Genomic DNA, 23,432 nt, shown 5'->3' with positions numbered 1-23,432 from the left:
TCTAGGATTCCAGATGAACTTCCAGAAGTCAAGGCTGAATCTTGATCAAGGGTTCCCGTGGTTAGGGATTCGTTGGAATCTAAAGACTCATGCCCTCCCTATTCCTGCTGTGAAGAGGAAAGAAATAGCCCGGTCAGTTCGGTCTTTCATCTACTTGAGAAAGACCACTAGACATTGTCAGGAAAGGGTTCTGGGCTCATTTCAGTATGTTTCTATAACGAACCCTCTACTCAAGGTCAGACTCAAAGATGCAAGCAGGGTTTAGAGGAAAGGAGCTTCCACAGCTCCCCATGATCATCAGAAGACGACCCCGGAGTTGCTTCGACGGCAACTCTGTTAATGGTCACATGCCAGGAGTCTTTCCAAGACGGTTCCATCGCACTTTCCTCCTCCTACAGTGTTTGTACCTACGGACGCCTCACTGGACGGTTGGGGGTCATGCTCCTCTCAAGAAAGTGCAAGGTTTTTAGTCCCAGAGTTTCAAGCAATTCCACTTCAATATTCTTGAGACCATGGCAGTCTTCTTATCCCTGCAAAGTCTACATTTACCAAACAACATTCATTTCCGTCTTATATTAGACAGGAGAGTAATAGTTCATTGCATCGACAGGCAAGGGCCAAGATCTCCCATAGTAAACCATGTAATTGTTGCCATTTTTTCATTGGCCCAGAGGAAGAGATGATTTATGTCTGCATCTCACCATCTCGGAATCCGGAATGAGATGGCAGACTCTCTTATCTCGAACACATCCACTCGAGACAGAATGGTCTCTAGATGAATCATTCCCTTTCATGCAGGAGGTAGTCCCAGGTCTTTAAGTGGACCTGTTTGCAACGAGCCTCAACAATACACTTCCCAATTATGTGGCACCATATGTAGATCTAGAGGTGATAGGCATGGATGTGTTATACATGAATTGGAATCATTGGGAGAAGATTAATGTATTCCAACCCTTCAATCTTCTCTTAAAGGTGTTAGACGCTTTCTGGTCGTTTTGGCGGACAGCAGCCCTGGTTGCTCCTCTTTGGCCGACGAGCAACTGGTATTTTTTGGTGACATGATGAACTCCAGGCTGGTACCTCTACCCAGCCCGAGCCTGTCTCGAGAAGTACAGAGGAAAACTGTCTTCGCTTCATCCTAATAACCGAATGCCCTTCATCATGATTTTCCCATTAGCCCTGGGTAAAAAGATTTCAAATTCAACAGGACAAATTGGCATTTGTGGAAAATTATGGAACTACCACTACTTTGCATCGGTATGAAACTTCGTGGAAAAATTGGGTGCGATATGTGGAAGATAGAAAATCATCTTCTAAATCTATGGAATTTTGTTTAGGCTCTCTGATTGACTTACATGCGAAAGACTTAGCATCCTCCACGATTGCGTCATGCAAGTCGGCCCTAGCTGGATCCATTTTATAGTAGATGTTTTAGCAAATACTCGGGGCAACATTATATCATCAATTGTGGAAAATGAAGATATGGGACTACTTAATACAGCAGAGCCCACTTCATGATTTTGATTGGAGGACATTGGATGATTGGCATACCAGTGATCATGCACCAATCATTGTAAACACCAACAATGGTCCACCTTTACATAGATTGCCACGATGGAATCTTGAGAAGGCAGACTGGCATAGATTTCATGAACTGAGCAAAATTGAAGTGAATGCAGAACAGTTTGAGAATATTGATGATGCCATAGACTTGCAGAATGGAATTCTCCATACAGCAGGAGTCAATTCAATTCCAAAAACAACAGGGTTATTCAAACGAAGTCCAGTCCCCTGGTGGTCTGCAGAACTAATTGCCCTGCACAGAGCAACAAGAAAGCCTTTAACTCCATTGCGCAGACGTTGTATTTAGGAGAATTTAATCATATACAAGAAATGTAGAGCAAAGTTCCGTCGTGCCATGAAAGAAGCTAGGCGCTGGTCTTGGGTGTCTTTTGTTTCCTCCATTAACAGTAGAACACCACCATCTTCTGTGTGGAGGAAAGTAAAAAAAGATATCAGGCAAATTCACTGCCAACCCACCATCACTGTTAAGGGTGAATGGTCACTATGTGACTGGAGCAACTGAGGTTAGCAATGTATTGGCTGATCATTTCTCCAATGCATCAAGCAAGTGTAAAGTAGCTCCTGGTTAGCAGTATAGAAGCAGTGAAGAATGTAAAAGGCTTAGTTTTGTAACATAAAAGAAGGAATCCTACAATAATCCTTTTACCAAAGGGGAATTTGATTCCGCATTTGCTAATTGCAACGATACTGCCCCCTTTCCTGATGGAATTCCATTTGCAATGATCAAACATGTACCTGTTAATACCAAGTTATTTATTTTGAGCATTATTACCAAGATATGGCATCATCATAGTTATCCAAGTGTTTGGGAACTAGCCTTTATTTTAGCCTTTTTAAAACCTGGTAATTATAAGTTTTTAACAGGAAACTAACAACTAATTGCATTGACATGTTGCTAATGTAAGATCATTGAGAAGATGGTCAATGTAAGACTGGTGTGGTACCTGGAGAAGTGTATTTTATTACCTATCCATTGTGGATTTTGGAAAATGCATTCAAAGACAGATGTGTTGTTACGACTTGAGTCCTCTATTTGTGAAGCCTTTGCTTCCAAACAGCACCATGTAACTGTTTTGTTTTACCTTAAAAAAGCATATGACACTGCATGAAGATATGGTATTCTTAAAATCATTCATAATTGTTCATCATCATCGTTCATTCAGTCATTCATATCACACAGATTTTTCAAGTGAGAGTGGGGGAAACTCTTATCAGAGATAAAATTTCAGGAAGGAGTTCCACAGGGTAGTGTGGTTTGTGTAACCCCATTTGCACTAGCAATTAATGGATTATCCTCTGTTGTTCTACAAGATATTCTCTCAACACACTGTGGAGGATTAATTTTTATTTATTTTTCTTTTTTGCCAAATTCACAGAGAGAGAGAGAGAGAGAGAGAGAGAGAGAGAGAGAGAGAGAGAGAGAGAGAGAGAGAGAGTTAGTTAGTTAGTTAATTAGTTAGTTTATCGATTGTTTGTTGTGAGAAAGACTGTTGGTGTAAATGAGGTTGTTTGTTTAATTTTTGCTAAGTTAGGACAGTGGTAAATGTTTCGGAGCAAATGCTTTTTTTGATTGACTGCGGCTTGAGGCAGTTGTGTGTTTTGAGTACTAGAGTATTATCATTTTACCAGCGTTGAGGTGATTATTTATTTTTTGAGCCGTGATTCCTCCTTGGAATCACTTATTCCTTTGGAGAGAGTTTCCCTGAATGTTAAATTGAATGTTGATGACCTGGCTTGCTTTAGGAACTTGATACGACTGCTCTGATTTAGATGGACGTTGATGACCCGGACTGAATGAACCTTCGATTGATGATGATGATGATAATGCGCACAAACCAAACCAATTAATACAATTGTGTATATTTGCCAGTGTTTTGGTTGCTGCAGAGTTGTGTTTTTTTGGCTATTAAAGACTGTTGGTCCTTGTGTGGACAAAGGAGTCCACACACGAACAACTATTTGTGCATTTTAATTTGGATAGTTTGTGTAAGTGCACTGTTACATATTTATCCTATTCTGCATTATGGTTATTTTTGCGTGTATTTTAGTATTAGGTTGATGATTAATTTTAAGTACGGTTATTCTTTTGATTGGTGATTTGGTTTAGTTTTTTAAGTTCATAGATTTTAAGGATTAAGTATTATAATCGGTTCATTTGAATGCAGTTGTTTTTTGTTTTAAGTGTTTTTGTTGTAAGAAAATATAGTTTTAAGGGAATGCTTAGTTTTTTTTTACCTTTTATTAAAGAGTCTGGTTTAGATAATGTAAGGGGAAAGTTTGCTTTGTTGAGACAATTGTCAGTATGTATGATTCAGGGTTTGGGGCTTGTTTTTTAAACATCCCGCCACAACACTTTGTAGATGATCTCTCCATATCATTTGCTGGATCTAGAATGTCGATGATTGAGAGAAAACTACAACTCTCAATTGAGAAAATTATTCAGTGGGCTGATATGAATGGATTTAAGTTTTCAACAAACGAAACTACTGATGTCCATTTCTGTCGTATTGGGGGAGTACATCCAGACCCTGATATGTACATCAAAAGGTTAACGGATCCCATGTGTAAGCGAAGCTAGATTTTAGGATTGATATTTGATTGTAGGCTTACATCAGTTCCTCACTTGAAAGCTTTAAAAGTAAAGTGTCTTGAATCTGTGAATCTTTTAAAAGTTTTGTCCCAAAGATCGTCGGGAGTAGACCGCAAAACTATTTTAAAATTATACAAGGCCTTAATTTTTTTCAAAAATTAGTTATGGATGTGAAATATACTCCTCAGCCACCCCAAGTCGACTAAAGATTTTAGATTCTATACATCATACTGGTATTAGATTGGCCACAGGATCCTTTAGAACTTTGCCTATCTTAAACCTCCTTGTCGATGCTGGAGAGTTACCTTTAGATCTTGACCGAAATTCTTCTATTGTTCAGTATTGGTTTAGGTTGCAAAAGACTCCCTAATTCTTTAGCATTTCAGACTGCAAGCCTTTTAAGGCACTCAACATACTTTGAGATGTACCCTAAATCTCCTCAGCCTTATGGTTTTCAGGTGAAACAATTATTGAACAGTCTTGATATAATGAGAAGATGCTTCCATTTAAGATATCATCAACCCCTCCATAGAAATTACTCAAAATATCTTTTTGTAAATATTTTATTGGTGTTAGAAAGAATGTGACTGAATCAGAAGCTAGGTCTGTTTTTATGGACCATGTTGCAGAACATGGGGAATCAATTTTTATACATACTGATGGCTCCAAATCTGATGCTGGCATTGGATTTGGGGTGCATAGTAATGGTTTTAATTGTAGAGGTGCACTTCCTCTAACAGCATCCATATTTACTGCCGAATTGTATGGCATACTAACCGCTATTAAGAAAATAGCGTTGGAGGAGAAGGGTAATGTTACTAATTTTGGTTATGCAAGGAGTGTCCTTCAAGCTTTTATGAGTTTTTAATTCAGGTAACCCTTTAGTTTTAAAGATTATTGGCTTTTTATTATTGGACTGTGAAGTATATTAGTTCGATTTTGTTGGGTTCCTGCACACGTAGGTGTGTATGGGAATAAGAAGGCAGATTTACTGGCAAAGAATGCCTCATCCAAGTTGCTACCAAGAAGGTATCCCATTCCCTGTAATGATTTCCTACCTACCATCAAGAAATTTTTTTTTCATAATTATCGGAAACAGCACTGGGATAGTCTAGATGGCAATAAAATGAGAGAAATAACAAATGTCATATCTCCTTGGAGATATAAAATGATGCCCCAAAAATGGGGGAAGTCTCTTTGTCGTCCCCACATTGGTCACACTTGGTTTACACATGAGTTCCTGCCAAATGGCCAACACCAACCATATTGTGACGATTGTTTGTTATCCTTGATAGTCGAATGCCCCAATTATAGTACGGAAAGAAATAGACAGTTGTTTGAGGCTCGGGATTAGGATGGCATGTTCATCCTTGCCAAGATTCTCGGACATGATGTGTCGTACCATACTAGTGGTATTTTTAGATTTTTTCCTGAAGCAGGTTTTGAAAACTATGCAACTGTTATAAGGATATTCTTGATTTTATTGTTTTAAACAGATTTACCATTTATTTCTTTATTTGTAACAACTAACATTGGCATCAATGACCATAGATGTCAGGATGCCAAATAACTGATAATCAATCAATCAATCCCATTAATTACTAGTTCAAATAATATAACACTAACCATGCTCACCCATGGGACTTCCTCTTCCTTGCATTTTCTTTCAAACAGAGTATTACCCACTTCAATATGAAAAAATCGTCATTTTGAAAAGGCCTGAATAAATAAAGGAAACACCTTTCACCCCAAACTCATGAACAGCTGTAAGGATACCATGCCTTCATGTGGCATCATATGCTATTTCAATATCAAAAAATACTGTAGTGATACCTCTTGATACGGAAGCTTCTGCATACAAAATTTTCCTGCTGCAAAACGAGATGTGAAGATTTTTCAAACTCATACTGTGAAAAATGAGGTACGAGAATCGTCCGATCCCTGTGACTAATTATAAAATTCTTACATCGCCAGCCATAAACTCACCACCATCCTTCGACGCTCCCATTGGTTATCTCCCCACTTATTGCTAGTTAACACCATACGATCATGCTATCCTATTAGTTAACATTGATCCCACCATGCATCTATGTATCGGCGTCTCTCGATCACTCTGATTTGGCAGTACTATCATTCGTGTTAGTGATTTCGCTTTCATGCTTTTACCTATTGAACTGTAACTCATACATTATTAACCATGGGTCCGAAGAAAGTTGCTGATGTGCAGGAAAAGAAGAAGAGGATGCTTTCTATGGAGACGAAGGTTGAGATAATCAAGAAAGACAAGACCTGACATGCGATTAAGTGTGATCGCTAAGGAATATAGCCAAAATCCGTCTACGATGGGAACCATCCTTAAACAGAAGGAAGCCATCAAAGTAGCAACACCTAATGGTGTGACTGTTTTTTCCAGAAAGAGGAGCCACGTCAATGATGAGGTGGAGAGACTGCTGCTTATTTGGATTAAGGACAAGGAAATCGCTGGGGTACGATCACCATTACGATAATCTGCCGCCAGAAAGCCAGCGCCATTTTCAGTGGTCTCGTACATGCTCAGGACGAAGACAACACAAGAGAAGCAACATCGAAGCAGGCTCCCCTAGATTTCAAGGCTTCTTAGGGGTGGTTTGGAAAATTTAAGAAACAATCTGGCATTCATCCGATTGTGAGGCATGGGGAGGCTGCCAGCTCAGGCACGAAAGAGGCTGAAGCCTTTGTTAAGGCGTTTGATGAGTGACTCCACAGGAATGCTACTTTCCCAAACAAGTCTTCAATTGTGACAAAACGGGCTTTTTTGGAAGAATATGCCTCGTCGAATGTATATGACGGCGGAAGAAAAGAAGCTACCGGGGTATAAGACTATAAAGGAAAGGCTTACCCTTGCACTCGGTGCAAATACCAGTGGGGATTGTAAGGTAAAGCCCCTGCTGGTGTACCACTCGGAGACTCCTTGAGCCTTCAGGTCCCATAAAGTGCTTAAGGAGAAGCTTCCGGTGACACTTAGGGCTGATACAAATGCCTAGGTAACAAGATGCTTTTTTTCACAGAGTGGGTGAACGTTTGTTTCTGCCCGACTGTGAAAAAATATTTGGAAGAGAAGCGCCTCCCCCCGAAATGCCTGCTGGTATTGTACAATGCCCTTCCTCACCCTCCTGGCCTTGAGGAAAATTTCCTAGTAGATTATTCATTTCTCAACAATCTCTAGCTAACGCCTAACACTATCCTTCTACTCCAGCCCTTGGACCAGCAAGTGATTTCAAACTTTAAGAAGCTCTATATGAAATATCTCTACAAGAGATGTTTCAAAATCACTGACAGCACAAACCTCAGCCTGCTTGAAGTTTGGAAGGAGCTTTTCAATGTTGTGATATGCCTCAGATACAGCTTGTAAGGAGGTTTTGAGGTGCACTTTGAACTCTGTATGGAAGAAGCTTTGGCTTGATGCCGTCTTTGTATGCGCATGAGATTTTAAGGACTTCCATGTAGGCCAAACTGAAACCAATGCCAAAAAAATTGACAATCCTGAACCTGTTACTCAATCTGAGGTTGCCGAGAGCGTTAGACTCAGGATGTCCATGGATCTTGAAGTCAATGAGGACAACATTAATGAGCTTCTCGGGGAGCACCTAAAGGAACTGACGACGGTTGACCTGAATGAGTTGGATGCCATGCAACTGAACTTTGTTCAGGAACAGTTTTCTAGCAGCAAGGAGGAGGAGGATGACCCACTGACAACGGCAGATATTAAGGAGGATCTAGCTGGCTACCATAAAATGGCGGCTCTTGTAAAAACAAAGTACCCAGAAAAGGTTTACACAGGTCATCTTCTTGAGCAGGCAGTGACATTTGCCTGAGTCATTTCAGGAACATTTTAAGAACCAGGCAGAAACAGCTTCCTTGGATAGTTATTTATTAAAGGGGCCTTCTACACTAGTAGGCCAAGAGGAAGCTGAAAGTGATAAAAAAAAGTTTAAGTGATGAAGAAAAGAAAATTATTAGATTATTAAAATACAAAACGTAAAGTAAAAAATGTTACAGAATTAGAAAAAGGCCAAAAAAAAGTAATTTGATTTTAAGTTTATTGTAAAGTTGTGTCAGTATTTTTTGCCATTTGTTAATGTGTTTCGTAACATTAAGTGTTAAGGTTTTCTGCCATTTATTAATGTGTTTTGTGAAGTTGTGCTTATGCTTTCTGCCACTTGTTAATGTTTTCTGCCGTTTGTCATGCTCCTCTGTGGCCCCTCCTCTATATTTTCCATTTATTATTGAATTGCTTTACTGTCTGTCCTAATTATGCATTTAATTTTCAGGTTATTAACAGTTACGTTATTATTGAATGATTCTAATGGTTGTATTTCATTATGTTTGATGGATTTTAGCCTTATTATAAAAATTCAATGTAGTGTTTTTGTAAGGCTTGGAATGAATTACGCTATTTACATGTAAAATGTGACTCACAATGGAAAAAAATCACATTACAAAAGCAAATACAGAACTGATTAATTTCGTATTATGAGGCATTACTGGACGGGATATTTATTAGAAGCAAATTTCACAAACGAATGACTAGAGGAAGTTCATCCATTGTAGAGTGGGTTCTTCAAAACCCACGCTGATCTGGTGATAAAACAATTTTTTTTCACTTACGAAACAAAAGAGGATCAAGCATGATGTCGTGCTGCTTTAATTGCTCATCCTAAATGTGCTCTAGATTTCTTGAAAGTTATGATATTCTCTTCAGTGCAATTTCTATTGTGGCTTTTTAATGCAATTCTGGTAGATCTGTGTAATGCCAGAATTTCTGTTGGCCACCAAGGGACAGGTGGAACAGACCTGTCGTTTTTGCAATGGAATGCACTTCATCTTTGTGAATGGTTCCATTTAGCAATTCCATGCATCATCAACATTTTTTAATTCATCTGCAATACCTTCTACTGTACTTTGCTCAGTTCTTTAAGTTTTTACCAGGCAGCTCTATTCAAGCACCCTTGAGGTGGACCATTGTTAGTTTTAACTATTATTGGTGCATGATCACTTGTGTACCAGTCATCCAGCGTTCTCCAGTGAAAGTCAGCCAGACAATTAGGGCTTGCTATTGAAAGATCAATGCATGAAAAATTACCTGCTTGGATATGGAAGAGAGTGGACTCACCTGTGTTTAGAATCCCAATAACTTCATTTTCTTTTAAAGATGCTAGCAAATTGCTCGTTGAGTTTGTTAAAAAATCTCATCATAATGGGTGTTTCCTGTTCATATCACCCAGAAGAAGAAATGGTTGATGGAGTTGCTTTACCACATCAGCTATATGAAATACTTACATTAAGAGATAAATATAATGAACACATGATATATTTCCTACTCAGATCTATTTAAACCGCTACTGTTTGTAGGGTATTTAAATGTTTTTGGGGAATGTCGAGGTGAACATACGCAAGACTTCCATAATGACTTCTTCGGTAACTATTAAATGGCTTTCTGTAATTAATGTATTCTTTAGGGGAAAGAGTAACAACATCTATCATTATCCTTGTGAACACGCAACTACAGGCGAGTGGTCATAAAATATCAGGTTAGCTCTAATTGTTTATCTGTCAGATCTTCAGAGTTCTACTGTAATATGTCAGAGAAAAGGAAAGGTTGATTTTTTACAAGAAGTCTTCCTATCATAATTTTTTTTCTCTTTGAAAAGGTAGGTCTTACCAAACTTGGTTTCGTGTTTTTCCTTCCAACCTTATTTATTTTTCAAGGAGGATTGTGACCCTTGACATTAATTTTTTTATACATTTCAATTTTTTCAAGGTTCTTTTTTTCAGATAAAATATTGTACCTTTTTGAAATAGGTATTTTTGCATTCTCATTGGAGGGGAGAGGAATGATGGTCTCCCTCTTTTTTGACTGAAAGATGGAGTTATTAAGAATATGTACCTTTATTATGACAGGTGCATCCAATAGCTCTCCAGTATAGATTCTTCCCCTTATTCTGGCAATGATGCTATCCGAGATGAAAGCCGTGGACTGTTCATCCAAGGTAAAGCCGATTTACAGGAAAGAGCTATTGCCTTTTTGATCAGAGGCAATGAATCTACATTATGAGGCAAGATAATAGCCTTAGAAAGTGATTCAGCAAGAGGATGCTTTATGCCAGTGTAATTGTTTTGTTATTCGGCTGTTAAGCCATTAGGTAATTATCTTTACAGCCCTATCTATTTACTGTATGTGTTTTGCTATTCTGTTATTGGGTTGTTATGTAATTGTCTTGCAGCCCTATCTATTTACTGTACAATCCCCACCTGATGGAATTCTGTAATTAGACTGCTGTGTACTAAGTCATGGTCTTTGTATGTGCTTAGCTATAGATAAAGGCTCATTATTTCACCTCTGAGTATTGTGTACAGTATTTTCTACTGAATCCAGCCCTTACCTACTTACTGGTGTGGTGGGAGTGATTTCGATCTCTCGTGTACTTAAAGAAAAAAACTAACTGGTTTCTACATGTAAAGAATTGAAAACCTTTAATCTGTTTGGGGTGGTTGAAAATTTTGTTTTACAACCGTAACTATATGAAAAATTTATGCCTTGTATAACTTTAAGAGAGTTTGGCGGTCTATTGCCCCCATGATATATGGGACAAAACTTTCAAAATATTATCAAAACATTTTACTTACAAGGCTTTCAAGTGAGGGACCCATGTCAGCCTGCAATCAAATATCAATCATAAAAATCTAACAGCACTTACACATGGGATCCGTTGTTCTTTCTTGTACATATCCAGGTGTGGTTGTACTCCCCGAATACAAGAGAAAAGGACAACAAATTTTTTTCTAGTAAAACTTAAATCCATTCTTATCAGCCTAGTGAATAATTTTGTTAATTGAGAGGAAATTTACTCTCTGCCATTGCCATTCTAGCTCCAGCAAATGATATGGAGAGATCATCTACAAAGTGTAGAGAGAATATCTTTTGGAATAACATAGGATATCCCAACAAATGGCTAATGCAGATAGGGTTACACTTAGTACACTGCCCTGGGGAACTCCTCCTTCCTGACTTTTCCTCTCTGACAATTTCACCGACTCTAATTAGAAATATTCTGTGTGAAACAAATGCTTGAATGAATATGGTAGTTCTCCTCTCAATCCCAATTCATGAATGGTTATAGATATACCATATCTTGATGCAGTATCATATGCTTTTTCAAGGTCAAAAACTGTTACATGGTATTGTTTAGATGCAAAGGCTTCATAAACAGAGAACTCATGTTGCACCAACATTACAGTTGCAGAGTTCATTTTCCTAAATTCACACTGGATAGGTGATAAAATGCCTTTCTTCTCCAGGTACCACAACAGTCTTGCATTGACCATATTCTCCATGATCTTACATAAACAAGATATCAAAGCAATTGATTGATAGTTTGCTGCTAAAAAATTATCCTTACCAGGTTTTAAAAATGCTAAAATAATGGCTAGTTTCCAAAGAGATGGATAACTATGATCATGCCATATTTTGTTGTCCCAGACAGACAAATTATTTCTAAAGTTTTTTTTTTTTTTAATTTCAAGTTCAAGTTCGGGAAACAGGATAAGTCAGAGGCGAAATTGATCTTTCAAACTTACATGTATTTCAATAAAAATTTTACAACATCAATCTTGAGCACTTCAAAAATTTTCTAAGGCCTAAAATTCTGGATAGCGTCTTTAAAACATTATTTATATGCTATATTTTTTCATTAAACATTAACAAATGCTCGTACATTCCATGAGTTTACATCATAATTCCTGGGCCAGACTACAGCAAGGAGACTAGTTTACTTTAAATTCAACATATCACTAAAAAAGTATAAGTCTAAATCAATGGCTTAGCTTGGGTGCCCTTAGCACAACGGAGTAATGTGAGCCTTCTCTCATGGCTCTCCTCGAACTGCTCCTAGGTGTGGCAAACTATCAAGACATGGTCCTTTGGCGTCCTAGGGTAGGTGCTATCTTTCCTAGGGGTGTCGAGGTAAGAGTCCGTTCTGTTACCAAGCAGTTCACACCGGTCTCCTCGCTGTAGCTTTCCCACCAATCTGTAAGAACAAAGAGGAGACAGCAAAAAGTCCTCGTCAACAGGAATGAGAGGGCAACAGACCTCTGTCGCCAATGGAAGCTGAGGTTGTGCCTTATTCCTAAGCAATGACAGCAGGCAGAGGCTGTTCACATGACCCCAAAAGGGGGTTTCAAATATTTGTTACGTGTGACAAATCCCCCCCTACTAAGTTACAGTTTCTCCTGGAACTGTGGTAGGCTCCAAAAAGAAAGCAATCACAACAAAGTTTACTTTAAACTCAAAACCCCAAAAGGACTGTTCTGCCGCAGTTCGCTTTGGGTACACATAACCTCAACTTCTCCCAAAAGAAACTCAAATAGCAACAAACTACAAAGTCTGAACAAAGCAAGTTCACATATATCATAACAGTAGTTGTGCTTTTTATCATGAGAAAAATAGGAACTATAACCACATGAATACACAAGGTACATAATATGATTAACTGAAAATCAAGAACAAAATACTCAAAAAGGGTATATACTAAAAAAGAACAAGAAATGCAGTAAATAACTCTGAAAACTAATACATATGCATAAATATGAGCAAATATGGGTAGGTAAATACCAAGAAACAAAAATACTGAAAAAGTTACATATCAGCAATTGGAATCTGAAACAGACTTCCATCATCAAAACATATCATACAAAAAATACTTATTATCAGTGAATGTATTTTAAAGATAACTCAAAAAGAAAACTAATCATCAATCAACACTACACATGTCTGTTTTCATGATATACATATGAACATGTATGGATACTGTATGATTTAACAAGAGAACATATAATAGAGGACAGTGACTGTAAAGTTAAAACTTATACAACAGAAAGTAACCTTTGTATTAAAAAATACTTAACTTTTCTAATTCCTACAGTCCATTAGTGGATGCAGTCATCATACAAAAAGAATTAATGCCCTCATATGTCAATCCTACACTCTGGCTCATCCATTGGACTCTCAGTCTGAAAGAGCTCTAAGATTATTTTTTACCCCAAAAATAACAATTGCTAACAACGAAACTCTCAAATTACCTAAAAGAAAAGTTTCACACATAAACAATTCCTCGGAAAACAAACATATGTTATTAGTCATAATATTCTCATATAGCTATATCACACTAACAAAGTGTTTACAAACCAAAGAACTATTACATAAAAACAAAAATACATCTGTGTGCGCACTAAACCTACAGGCGACACCAACTGGGTCGTTACACCTTCACAACCTGCCAGAGATGGTATGTTCAACAGTACACCTGAGGGCTCATTTGGACACACCGGAGCCCCACCCTGTGTAGGAATATTTCCTCGACCTCCGCCTCCATGGGGTACCCGGCGGGAGGTCCTCCTTGGAACACTTTTGTGCAAAAAAGCAATAGAATGACACAATGTCAAAATGAATGGTGCCACTGCAACCACTCATATGAGCTATGCCTATACTCTGCACTAAGTAAGGCTTGCCTGGGATCCCCAGATCCCCTTCCCTCTGCGTTCATTGCCTGAACTCTGGCGGAGGTCTTCCTCAAAGCCTCTTGCTTAAGGACAACATAGCAACCTCTCCTAAGAAAGGGTCTGCCAGCATAAGAGTCTGGCCTCCTTTCTTCTCCTCCACCGGGGTCAGGTAGGTCATCAAAACAGAACACCAGTCCAACCAGACGGTGAAAAAAGAAAACAATTCCTCAACATCCAAAACAGTCATGTCCAAGTTCCCAGGTTTCAATCAGCCTCTGCCAAATCACAACAAGGGACATAAAAAAACTCTAAGGACATCTTGACACCCAAGTATAGAAAGTCTCTCTCTCTCTCTCTCTCTCTCTCTCTCTCTCTCTCTCTCTCTGGCATCATCATCAGAGCTATGAACTCTCCATGCCCAATCATTCAAACTCCAATTTGGACAAACTGCTGACACATTGCTCACATCACAACCAAAAACAAGCTTTCTGGCAGAAGTTTCACAACAGAGACACAACCTACATACATCACTTTCACAACAGCGACATTCCCATCTTGTGTTGTCTCATCTCTTTTGCTCGAACTCAAACTAAGCCGAACTCAAACTCTGTCAAGTTGTCAACCAAACAACAATCATTCTAGGACACTTATTCATCCAAGTGGACCCACATCACGCAAACAAAGGCTCTTGCATTACCATGACACCATCATTACTCCGCACTTTATAGCCCTAAGCCATGTAGGCCTGGGTCTTCCAATTCTTTCAGTGCCTTGTGGAGCCCAATCAAACGTTTGGTGAACTAACCTCCCCAGGGGAGTGCAACAACACATCACAGAGCTAATTTGAAACCGAAACTTCCCAGTGCAATTGCGAATAGGGAAAACCATTCTAATCAGATCTACATTAAATCTTAAACAACAAAAAATACAACGCGTAAAACGTAAATTTGCGTTAAAACTAAACGCCATAGAATTTCTGCAAAGTCGAAACTGTTCCCAAATTACGTTAAACTCTCTTCGGAACATAACCAATTCTTCATAACCTGTCACTGAGGTAAAAAAAAAAAAGAATCTTTAATCAATTTCCAAAGAAAAAGAAAAACTCTAAAGAAAAAACTTTCTTATTTCCCTACCCTTAAGAGACAATCATCACCCAAAAAAGAAGAATTCTCTCTCGGGCTTTCTACACCCTTTTTTTTTTTATTCTGTGAACACACTGACGCCACTCCTGTGCGTGGGCAATCTATCTCTCTCTCTCTCTCTCTCTCTCTCTCTCTCTCTCTCTCTCTCTCTCTCTCTCTCTCTCTCTCTCTCTCTCTCTCTCTCTCAGCAGAAAAGAGGGCTTGGGCAACGTTCTGACACTCATCAGCTGATCCGTCACCCCCCCTCTCTCTCTCTCTCTCTGCGTGCATGTACGCGAACACAAACATTCGCGCACACAGGGACTGACATGGGTCAAACTCTGTTGACCCAAACTCTTTCTTCGTCGCCTCTTTCAATGAGTAACGAATTTGAAGCTAAAAACATCTGAAAAATTAAAACAAAAAACATAGCATACAAAAAACACTGAAACTGGAAAAAAACTAAGCTCAAAACCTTAAATTTACGTCCTTATACATAAAACATGCATTATGGAATAAAGAAAAAAAAAGAAAAAAACAGAGTCTCTTTTGACCTTTGAGACAAGTCACTGAGACTTACATAACTCTAAAGGGCAATTAGCTAGCCTCTTATTTGTCTCTAAACGTACACAAAGCCATAAAAATACTTGGCTTTATCTCGTGGATTCACCAAATCAGTTAATTACAACCAAATCCACCCTTTACGTTATACTTTGACACCAAAAAACGTATCCCTTTTTCTTTAACACAATCTGACATAAAACATAACTTTTTCTTATCAGATATTAATTAACTAACGCAGGCAATGGTATGGCTTCTCATTGTCACCTCCTAACCCAAAGTTTGTTTGGTTGATATGATTCCCTTGATACTCAAAAATAAGTAAATGATTTAAGAATTAATTGCATGAATCAGAGTTTATTGTTTGACTAAGCTATTCTTCAAAACACAGGTTAGCCTATCAAGTCTTTTAACACTAGGCCTACTGTTAAAACTTACCGTGTCACCAATATCTGGTTTTACAATCATTCCGATTTTTTACTTTATTCTTTGCCATAAACAAATGAAAATCTACGGCAAATTGTTCGCCATGTCTCAAAATTTTCACATTACTTATTTGTTCTCGCGAGTTAACTAGAACTGACAAACACATAAGAACTCAAACTCTCTTATCTATATCGTTGTCAACTATTATTTAAAAACAATCTATTTTTGTTCACTTGTCACGATTTTTCCAAAACACACAATCCCATACATGGTTAGAAAACAAAGATTTAATTCTGACCTTTAAGCTAAAAGAAATTACGTTACTTGTCAAAATCTTAGATTTCTTCTCAACATACACACACACAAAAAAAAAAAAAAAAAACTTACGCAAGATGTGCTCTTTAACAATGGCTGTGACATCATAATGCTTGCTCAGGGAATTTACACATCATCATCACTTGTTTCACTCATCTTCGCTCATGGCCGGCCTTTTAACACAACACATTCATGCTCCCTGCTAAATCACTTGACATCACTTTCTCAAAATAATTTGTTAACAATGCTCGGTGCCATCGATCAGACCCAACACTGGTAAAGAAATCACTTATTACACTGTAACCAAAGGAAACTAAATGCAAAATTTTTATATCTCCTACGTGACATTACTAATTACTCAACAACTGTTAACGACTCAACTGGCTTCTGTTATTACGTTAACAACGAATCTTCGTCAATTAGGATAATCTCAGATTAAAATTGCCCCCTGTGGCCGCGGGGGCATAAAAACACTTAGAATAGCGCCAACGTTATCCCTGCGTGTTGTAAGAGGCGACTAAAAGGGACGGGACGAGGGGGCTGGGAACCCCCTCTCCTGTATAAAAATCCTACGAGGCATCAACAAGGAGATGGAGCTGGGGGGAGAGTGACTGCTCCCCGCACTCTAGTTTTGGTGTGTCTAAATGTGCGTGGATGTAGTACGATAGAGAGTTAAAGATGTGAGATTGGAAGTATGTTTAGAAGTAGAAGGATGGATGTATTGGCCTTGTGTGAGACAAAGATGAAAGGAAAGGGTGAAGTGATGTTTGGTGAAATGTCTGATAGAGTGTCTGGGATTGAAAGGGGAAGAGCGAGAGAGGGTGTGGCTTTATTGCTGAGTGAATGGATGACAGGTAAAGGAGATATCATCTAGGTTAATGTGGGTAAGGGTTAGGTTGGGTAGGGAATGTTGGGCGTTTGTCAGTGTGTATGGGCCAGGTAGTGAGAATAGTGAAGAAGAGCGGAATGAGTTCTGGAATGAATTAACTAGGTGTGTAGAAGGACTGGGTAGAAGGAATTATGTAGTTGTCATGGGTGACTTAAATGCTAGAGTGGGCGCTGGAGAGGTAGAAGGTGTCATTGGAAAGTATGGCGTACCAGGTGAAAAGGAGAGTGGTGAGAGACTGGTAGTTATGTGTGTTGAACAAGAGATGGTAATAAGTGCTAGCTTTTTAGAAAAAAAAAAGATAAAAATAAGTATACATGGGTAAGAGTGGCAAATGGAAGAGTAGTAGAAAGGGCATTAATGGATTATGTGTTGATAACTAAAAGAATGTTTGGAAGATTGAAAGACATGCACGTGTTTAGGGGTATGGCTAACGGTATGTCTGATCATTTTTTGGTGAAAGGAAAATTAGTTGTAGCAAAAGAGAGGGGGAATAGAGTAGGTGGATGTAAAAGGGAGCTAGTGAGGGTTGAAAAGCTAATAAAACCAGGGGTAAAAAGTAAATATCAGGAAAGGTTGAAAATGGCATATGACGGGTGAGAGTAAGAGAAACTGGAAATTTAGAGGAGGAGTGGAAGTTAGTAAAAGAAAATTTTGTTGGGATTGCAAGTGATGTATGTGGCAAGAAGGCTGTTGGAGGCAGCATGAGGAAGGGCAGTGAATGGTGGAATGAAGGAGTGAAGGTAAAAGTGGAAGAGAAAAAGAGGGCTTTTGAAGAATGGCTGCAGAGTAATAGTATAGAGAAGTATGAAACATATAGAGAGAAAAATGTTGAAGTAAAGCGCAAGGTATGTGAGGCAAAGAGGGCAGCTGACCTGAGGTGGGGTCAGGGATTGGGTCAGTCATATGAAGAGAATAAGAAGAAGTTTTGGAAAGAAGTTAAGAGAGTAAGGAATGCTGGTGCAAGAATTGAAGAGACAGTGAAAGATGGAAATGGAAGGTTGTTAAAAGGAGAGGAGGCAAGGAAAAGGTGGGCGGAATATTTTGAAAGTTTGCTGAATGTTGAGGATAATAGGGAGGCAGATATAATTGCTGTTGCAGGTGTTGAGGTGCTAGTGATGGGAGATGAGAATGAGAGAGAGATTACAATAGAGGAAGTGAGTAGAGCACTAGATGAAACGAGAGTAGGAAAAGCATCTGGTATGGATGGTGTGAAAGCTGAGATGTTGAAGGAAGGGGTGTGACTACTTGAATGGTTGGTGAGATTGTTTGATATGTCTTTTGTGTTGTCAATGGTACCAGTAGATTGGGTTTGTGCATATATTGTACCACTATATAAGGGTAAGGGATATGTGCATGAGTGTTGTAATTCAAGAGGTATTAGTTTGTTGAGTGTAGTTGGAAAAGTGTATGGTAGAGTAATGGTTAATAGGATTAAGGATAAAACAGAGAATGCAATCTTGGAAGTACAGGGTGGTTTTAGAAGAGGTAGGGGTTGTATGAATCAGATTTTTACAGTTAGGCAGATATGCGAGAAATATTTAGCAAAAGGTAAGGAGGTGTATGTTGCGTTTATGGATCTGGAGAAAGCATATGATAGAGTTGATAGGGAAGCAATGTGGAATGTGATGAGGTTATATGGAGTTGGTGGAAGGTTGTTGCAAGCAGTGAAAAGTTTCTACAATGGTAGTAAAGCATGTGTTAGAATAGGAAATGAAGTGAGTGATTGGTTTCCGGTGAGAGTGGGGCTGAGACAGGGATGTGTGATGTCGCCGTGGTTGTTTAACTTGTATGTTGATGGAGTGGTGAGAGAGGTGAATGCTCGAGTGCTTGGACGAGGATTAAAACTGGTAGACGAGAATGACCATGAATAGGAGGTAAATCAGTTGTTGTTTGCGGATAATACTGTACTGGTAGCAGACACAGAAGAGAAGCTTGACCGACTAGTGACAGAATTTGGAAGGGTGTGTGAGAGAAGGAAGTTGAGAGATAATGTGGGTAAGAGTAAGGTTATGAGATGTACGAGAAAGGAAGGTGGTGCAAGGTTGAATGTCATGTTGAATGGAGAGTTACTTGAGGAGGTGGATCAGTTTAAGTACTTGGGGTCTGTTGTTGCAGCAAATGGTGGATTGGAAGCAGATGTTCGTCAGAGAGTGAATGAAGGTTGCAAAGTGTTGGGGGCAGTTAAGGGAGTAGTAAAAAAATAGAGGGTTGGGCATGAATGTAAAGAGAGTTCTATATGAGAAAGGGATTGTACCAACTGTGATGTATGGATCGGAGTTGTGGGGAATGAAAGTGATGGAGAGGCAGAAATTGAATGTGTTTGAGATGAAGTGTCTGAGGAGTATGGCTGGTGTATTTCGAGTAGATAGGGTTAGGAACGAAGTGGTGAGGGAGAGAACGGGTGTAAAAAATGAGTTAGCAGCTAGAGTGGATATGAATGTGTTGCGGTGGTTTGGCCATGTTGAGAGAATGGAAAATGGTTGTCTGCAAAAGAAGGTGATGAATGCAAGAGTTGATGGGAGAAGTACAAGAGGAAGGCCAAGGTTTGGGTGGATGGATGGTGTGAAGAAAGCTCTGGGTGATAGGAGGATAGATGTGAGAGAGGGAAGAGAGCGTGCTAGAAATAGGAATGAATGGCGAGCGATTGTGACGCAGTTCCGGTAGGCCCTGCTGCTTCCTCCGGTTCCTTAGATGATAGTCCATTGCATCAACAGAAAAGGGTCAAGGTCTCCTCAAATAAACCATGTAATGATAGCCGTCTTTACGATGGCTCAGAAGAAAGGTTGGCACTTGTCAACATCCCACCTTCAAGGAGATCAAGTCCCTGGCCTTCAAGTGCATTTGTTTGTGATGAGTCTCAACAAGATACTTCCCTGCTAGGTGGCACCAAAAGTAAATCAAGCAGTAGTGGGCACGGACGCAATGTCCCTGGATAGGAATGCTTGAACGACGATTTACCTATTTCGACCTCTTCATGAAGGTTTTGGACAGGTTTCGATCTTTCAAGGAACGGCAGCTCTGGGGGCTTTGCTGTAGCCAAAGAGCAACTGGTTTCCCTTTGTCACGGATTTGAACCCCAAGTTGGTGCCATGACCAACCCGATTCTGTCCCGGGAGGAACAGCAGGAGATTACTTACGCTTTATCATGGAGATCGAACAACCCTCATCTCATGATTTTTATGCCCTAGCCCTGGGAAAGAAGTTCCAAATTCAATGTGATAAGTGGGTATTTGCGGAAACTATGAGTCGTCTAACGCCATGACTCAGTATGAAACATCATGGACGAAATGGGTCAAATTAGTCAAAGGCAAAAGCCAGGTTCAATTACTATAGATTTTGTTTAGGTTTCCTGCTTGCTTTGCACCTTTAAGGTCAAGCCTCCTCCACGATTTCGTTGTACAATTCGGCCCTCACTAGACCTTTACTATACGCCTTTGATGTCAACTTTAACTTGGATCTCTTTAACAAAATTCCGAAGGTTTGTACAAGGCTGCGGCTGTCGGCTCCACCGAAACCTATCTCTTATTCTTTGTACAAAGTTTGGCAATTCTCTTCGGACATGGACAATCAAACGGCTTCTATTCTTGATCTCAATCAGAAAGTCATCTTTTTAATTGTGATGGCTTCCGGTGCTCGGGTTAGTGACATTGTGACGCTTTCTAGAGACGATGGCCACATTGAATTTGTGGATAATGGTGAGGTTAATTTATACCCAGATCCCACTTTTCAGGCTAAGAATGAACTTCCCTTTAAACGTTGGGGTCTATGGAAAATAGTTCCCCTGCCAGGTGATCCTTCCCTGTGTCCAGTGCACTGTTCAAAAGTGTATTTACTAAGAACAGTGCAGTTTAAAGGTGGTCATTTGTTTCAAAAAGATACAGAGGGGTCTGATGTGTATCTGAAACAGTTAAGAGCTAAAATTATTTACTTTATACGAAGAGCGGACCCTAGGGATGTGGCTTCCTCCTTGAACTTTTTCCAGTATATGTCCTTTGAGGGACTGCAGGCATATACTGGTTGGAAGTGCACTAGGGTTTTCTTCGCGAATTATCTGAAGCAATTGGAGGAAATACGCCAATTTGTGGTGGCTGCGGGAAGTGTTATCAAACCCTCTGCAACGACGTAGTCCACAGTGCGTCCTAGGTCACTCCTTCAGCTTGTTATTAGCAATGGTAAACAGTTGGTTTTTGCATCAAGGAAAAAAGGGAAAAAGGCATTTCATCATTTCTCTTTCAGGTTCACATCTGTCTTTCCAATGCTATGTGTGTTCCTTCAGTGCTACAGCCTAACTGTCTAAATGGTAGTTAAGCTACATCTCATTTGCTTCGGATGATTACCCCTTTTTATACTGGCGTGATCATGTGTCTATTGATCAGGTTGATCTTGTCATAAGTTCCCTACGTTTCCTTATGTCATGTATTTATCCCCTAATGTTACCTTATGTCTGGGTATGGACGGGATATATGTACTTTGTACAAAAATTTTCCTTATGCAGTTGATGATGGTTGCTTGTTAACCTTGGCACTGATTATTATTATTATTATTATTATTATTATTATTATTATTATTATTATTATTATTTGCCAAGCTACTACCCTAGTTGGAAGAGCAGGATGCCATAAGCCCAGGGGCTCCAACAGTGAAAATAGCTCAGTGAGGAAAGGAAACAAAGAAAAATAAAATATTTTAAGAAAAGCAACAACATTAAAATAAATATCTCCTATACAAACTAAAAAAACTTTAACAAAACAAGAGGAAGAGAAATAAGACAGAATAGTGTGCCCGAGTGTATCCTCAAGCAAGAGAACTCTAACTCAAGACAGTGGAAGAAAGAGGTTATGGGACTACACAAGATTAGAGAACAATAGTTTAATTTTGGAGTGTCCTTCTAGAAGAGCTGCTTACCATAGATAAAGAGTCTCGTCTACCCTTACAAAGAGGAAAGTGGCCACTGATCAATTGCTGTGCAGTAAGAAGAACTGTTTGGTAATCTCAGAGTTGTCAGGTATATGAGGTAAAGGAGAATATGTAAAGAATAGGCCAGACTATTCGGTGTGTGTGTGTGTGTGTGTGTAGGCAAAAGGAAAATGAACCCTAACCAGAGAGGGGGATCCAATGTACTACTGTCTGCCCAGTCAAAAGACCCCATGACACTCAAGCGGTAGTATCTCAACGGGTGGCTGATGTGAGTAAAAGGCTGTGAGTTGTTACATGCCTTTTAATTTTACGCCCTACTCTTATAATTATAATTACTGTAGCGGCATCAACTTTAGTGTGCCTTCTCATTATTATCCTTCCTGAACATAATTGGATTTAGTCTCCTGGCGGGTTTTGGTTCCATACGCCTTACCTATGATGCTTCCTTTAGTTTCGGGTTCCTTAAGGTTCCCAACACTAGACTCAGGTGAATTTCCAATTGCGGAGGGCGTACCTTTGGTCCTTATTGCCTCCTTGTCGGACCATCATGCTTCTCAATACTGCCTCCGAACTGTTCTGGGATGTATAGTTGAGAGTGATACCTATGCCTTGAGGGGGGAATCCTGTAAGTGCATTTCGGTATTGGGACCTCTCTCTTTGAGGCCTCCTACCGAGTCATAGGTAATTCTCTGGTACACTTCCATCAGGATGACATGGCTCGAGCCCAAAAAAACTGATTTAGATGTAGGAAAAATGTATTTTTGGGTGAGATAGCCATGTCGTCCTGATGGCCCACCCGTTACGTTGTCCCTCCCTGATGCCTCGTCGGATGCCTATTTTCACGGTAATTACGCTGCCATGTGGAATGAGTTTATCAGAGACGAACAGTACTGTAAAGGGAGAGGATATGTAACAGCTCCTCACCTATCCTCTTCTTAGATTCCAAGACTGGGTTAAGTCTGTTTGGGGTGCAGATGTCTATGGTTATGTAAGGATACGTCTCTGATTATACACGATATCTTAGGATAGTCATTCCGGGGGTTAGAACCCTGTGATACCTGACGGTAATTCTCTTGTAATATCAATCGCAGAAATATTATACAGTAGGAAGCTGCCGGAAGGAACTTCCATCAGGATGACATGGCTATCTCACCCAAAAATAGATTTTTCCTACGTCAAAATCCATTTAGAGTGGCTTTTTATTATTTTAGTGAGAGGTATAACAGTTCGATTTTGTTGGGTTCCGGCACATGTAGGTATGTCTGGAAATAAGAAGTCAGATTTTCTGGCAAAGAATGCTGCAGCTGAGTTGCTACCAAGAAAGTATCCTATCCTTTGTAATGATTTTTTTACCTAGCATTAAGAAGTTGGTTTATATTACACTAATGGGCAATATCAATATCACTGGGATAGTTTCATTCATAATAAGATGAGAGAAATAATGAACGTTGTGGAGGATTAATTTATTTTTTGTTTGCCAAATACATACACA

General features: G+C 39.3%; 1 protein-coding gene across 5 annotated transcripts in view; it reads left to right on the top strand.

Moving 5' to 3' along the window:
- Nucleotides 1-23,432, top strand: part of LOC137620760 (TGF-beta-activated kinase 1 and MAP3K7-binding protein 1-like) — an 827,205-nt gene that overhangs the window by 369,016 nt on the left and 434,757 nt on the right. The gene's annotated exons all lie outside the window — the stretch shown is intronic.

The sequence above is a fragment of the Palaemon carinicauda genome, chromosome 27 (assembly GCF_036898095.1).
Source record: "Palaemon carinicauda isolate YSFRI2023 chromosome 27, ASM3689809v2, whole genome shotgun sequence".
Classification (NCBI taxonomy): Eukaryota; Metazoa; Arthropoda; class Malacostraca; order Decapoda; family Palaemonidae; genus Palaemon; species Palaemon carinicauda.
This window is presented reverse-complemented; position numbering and strand designations above follow the sequence as displayed.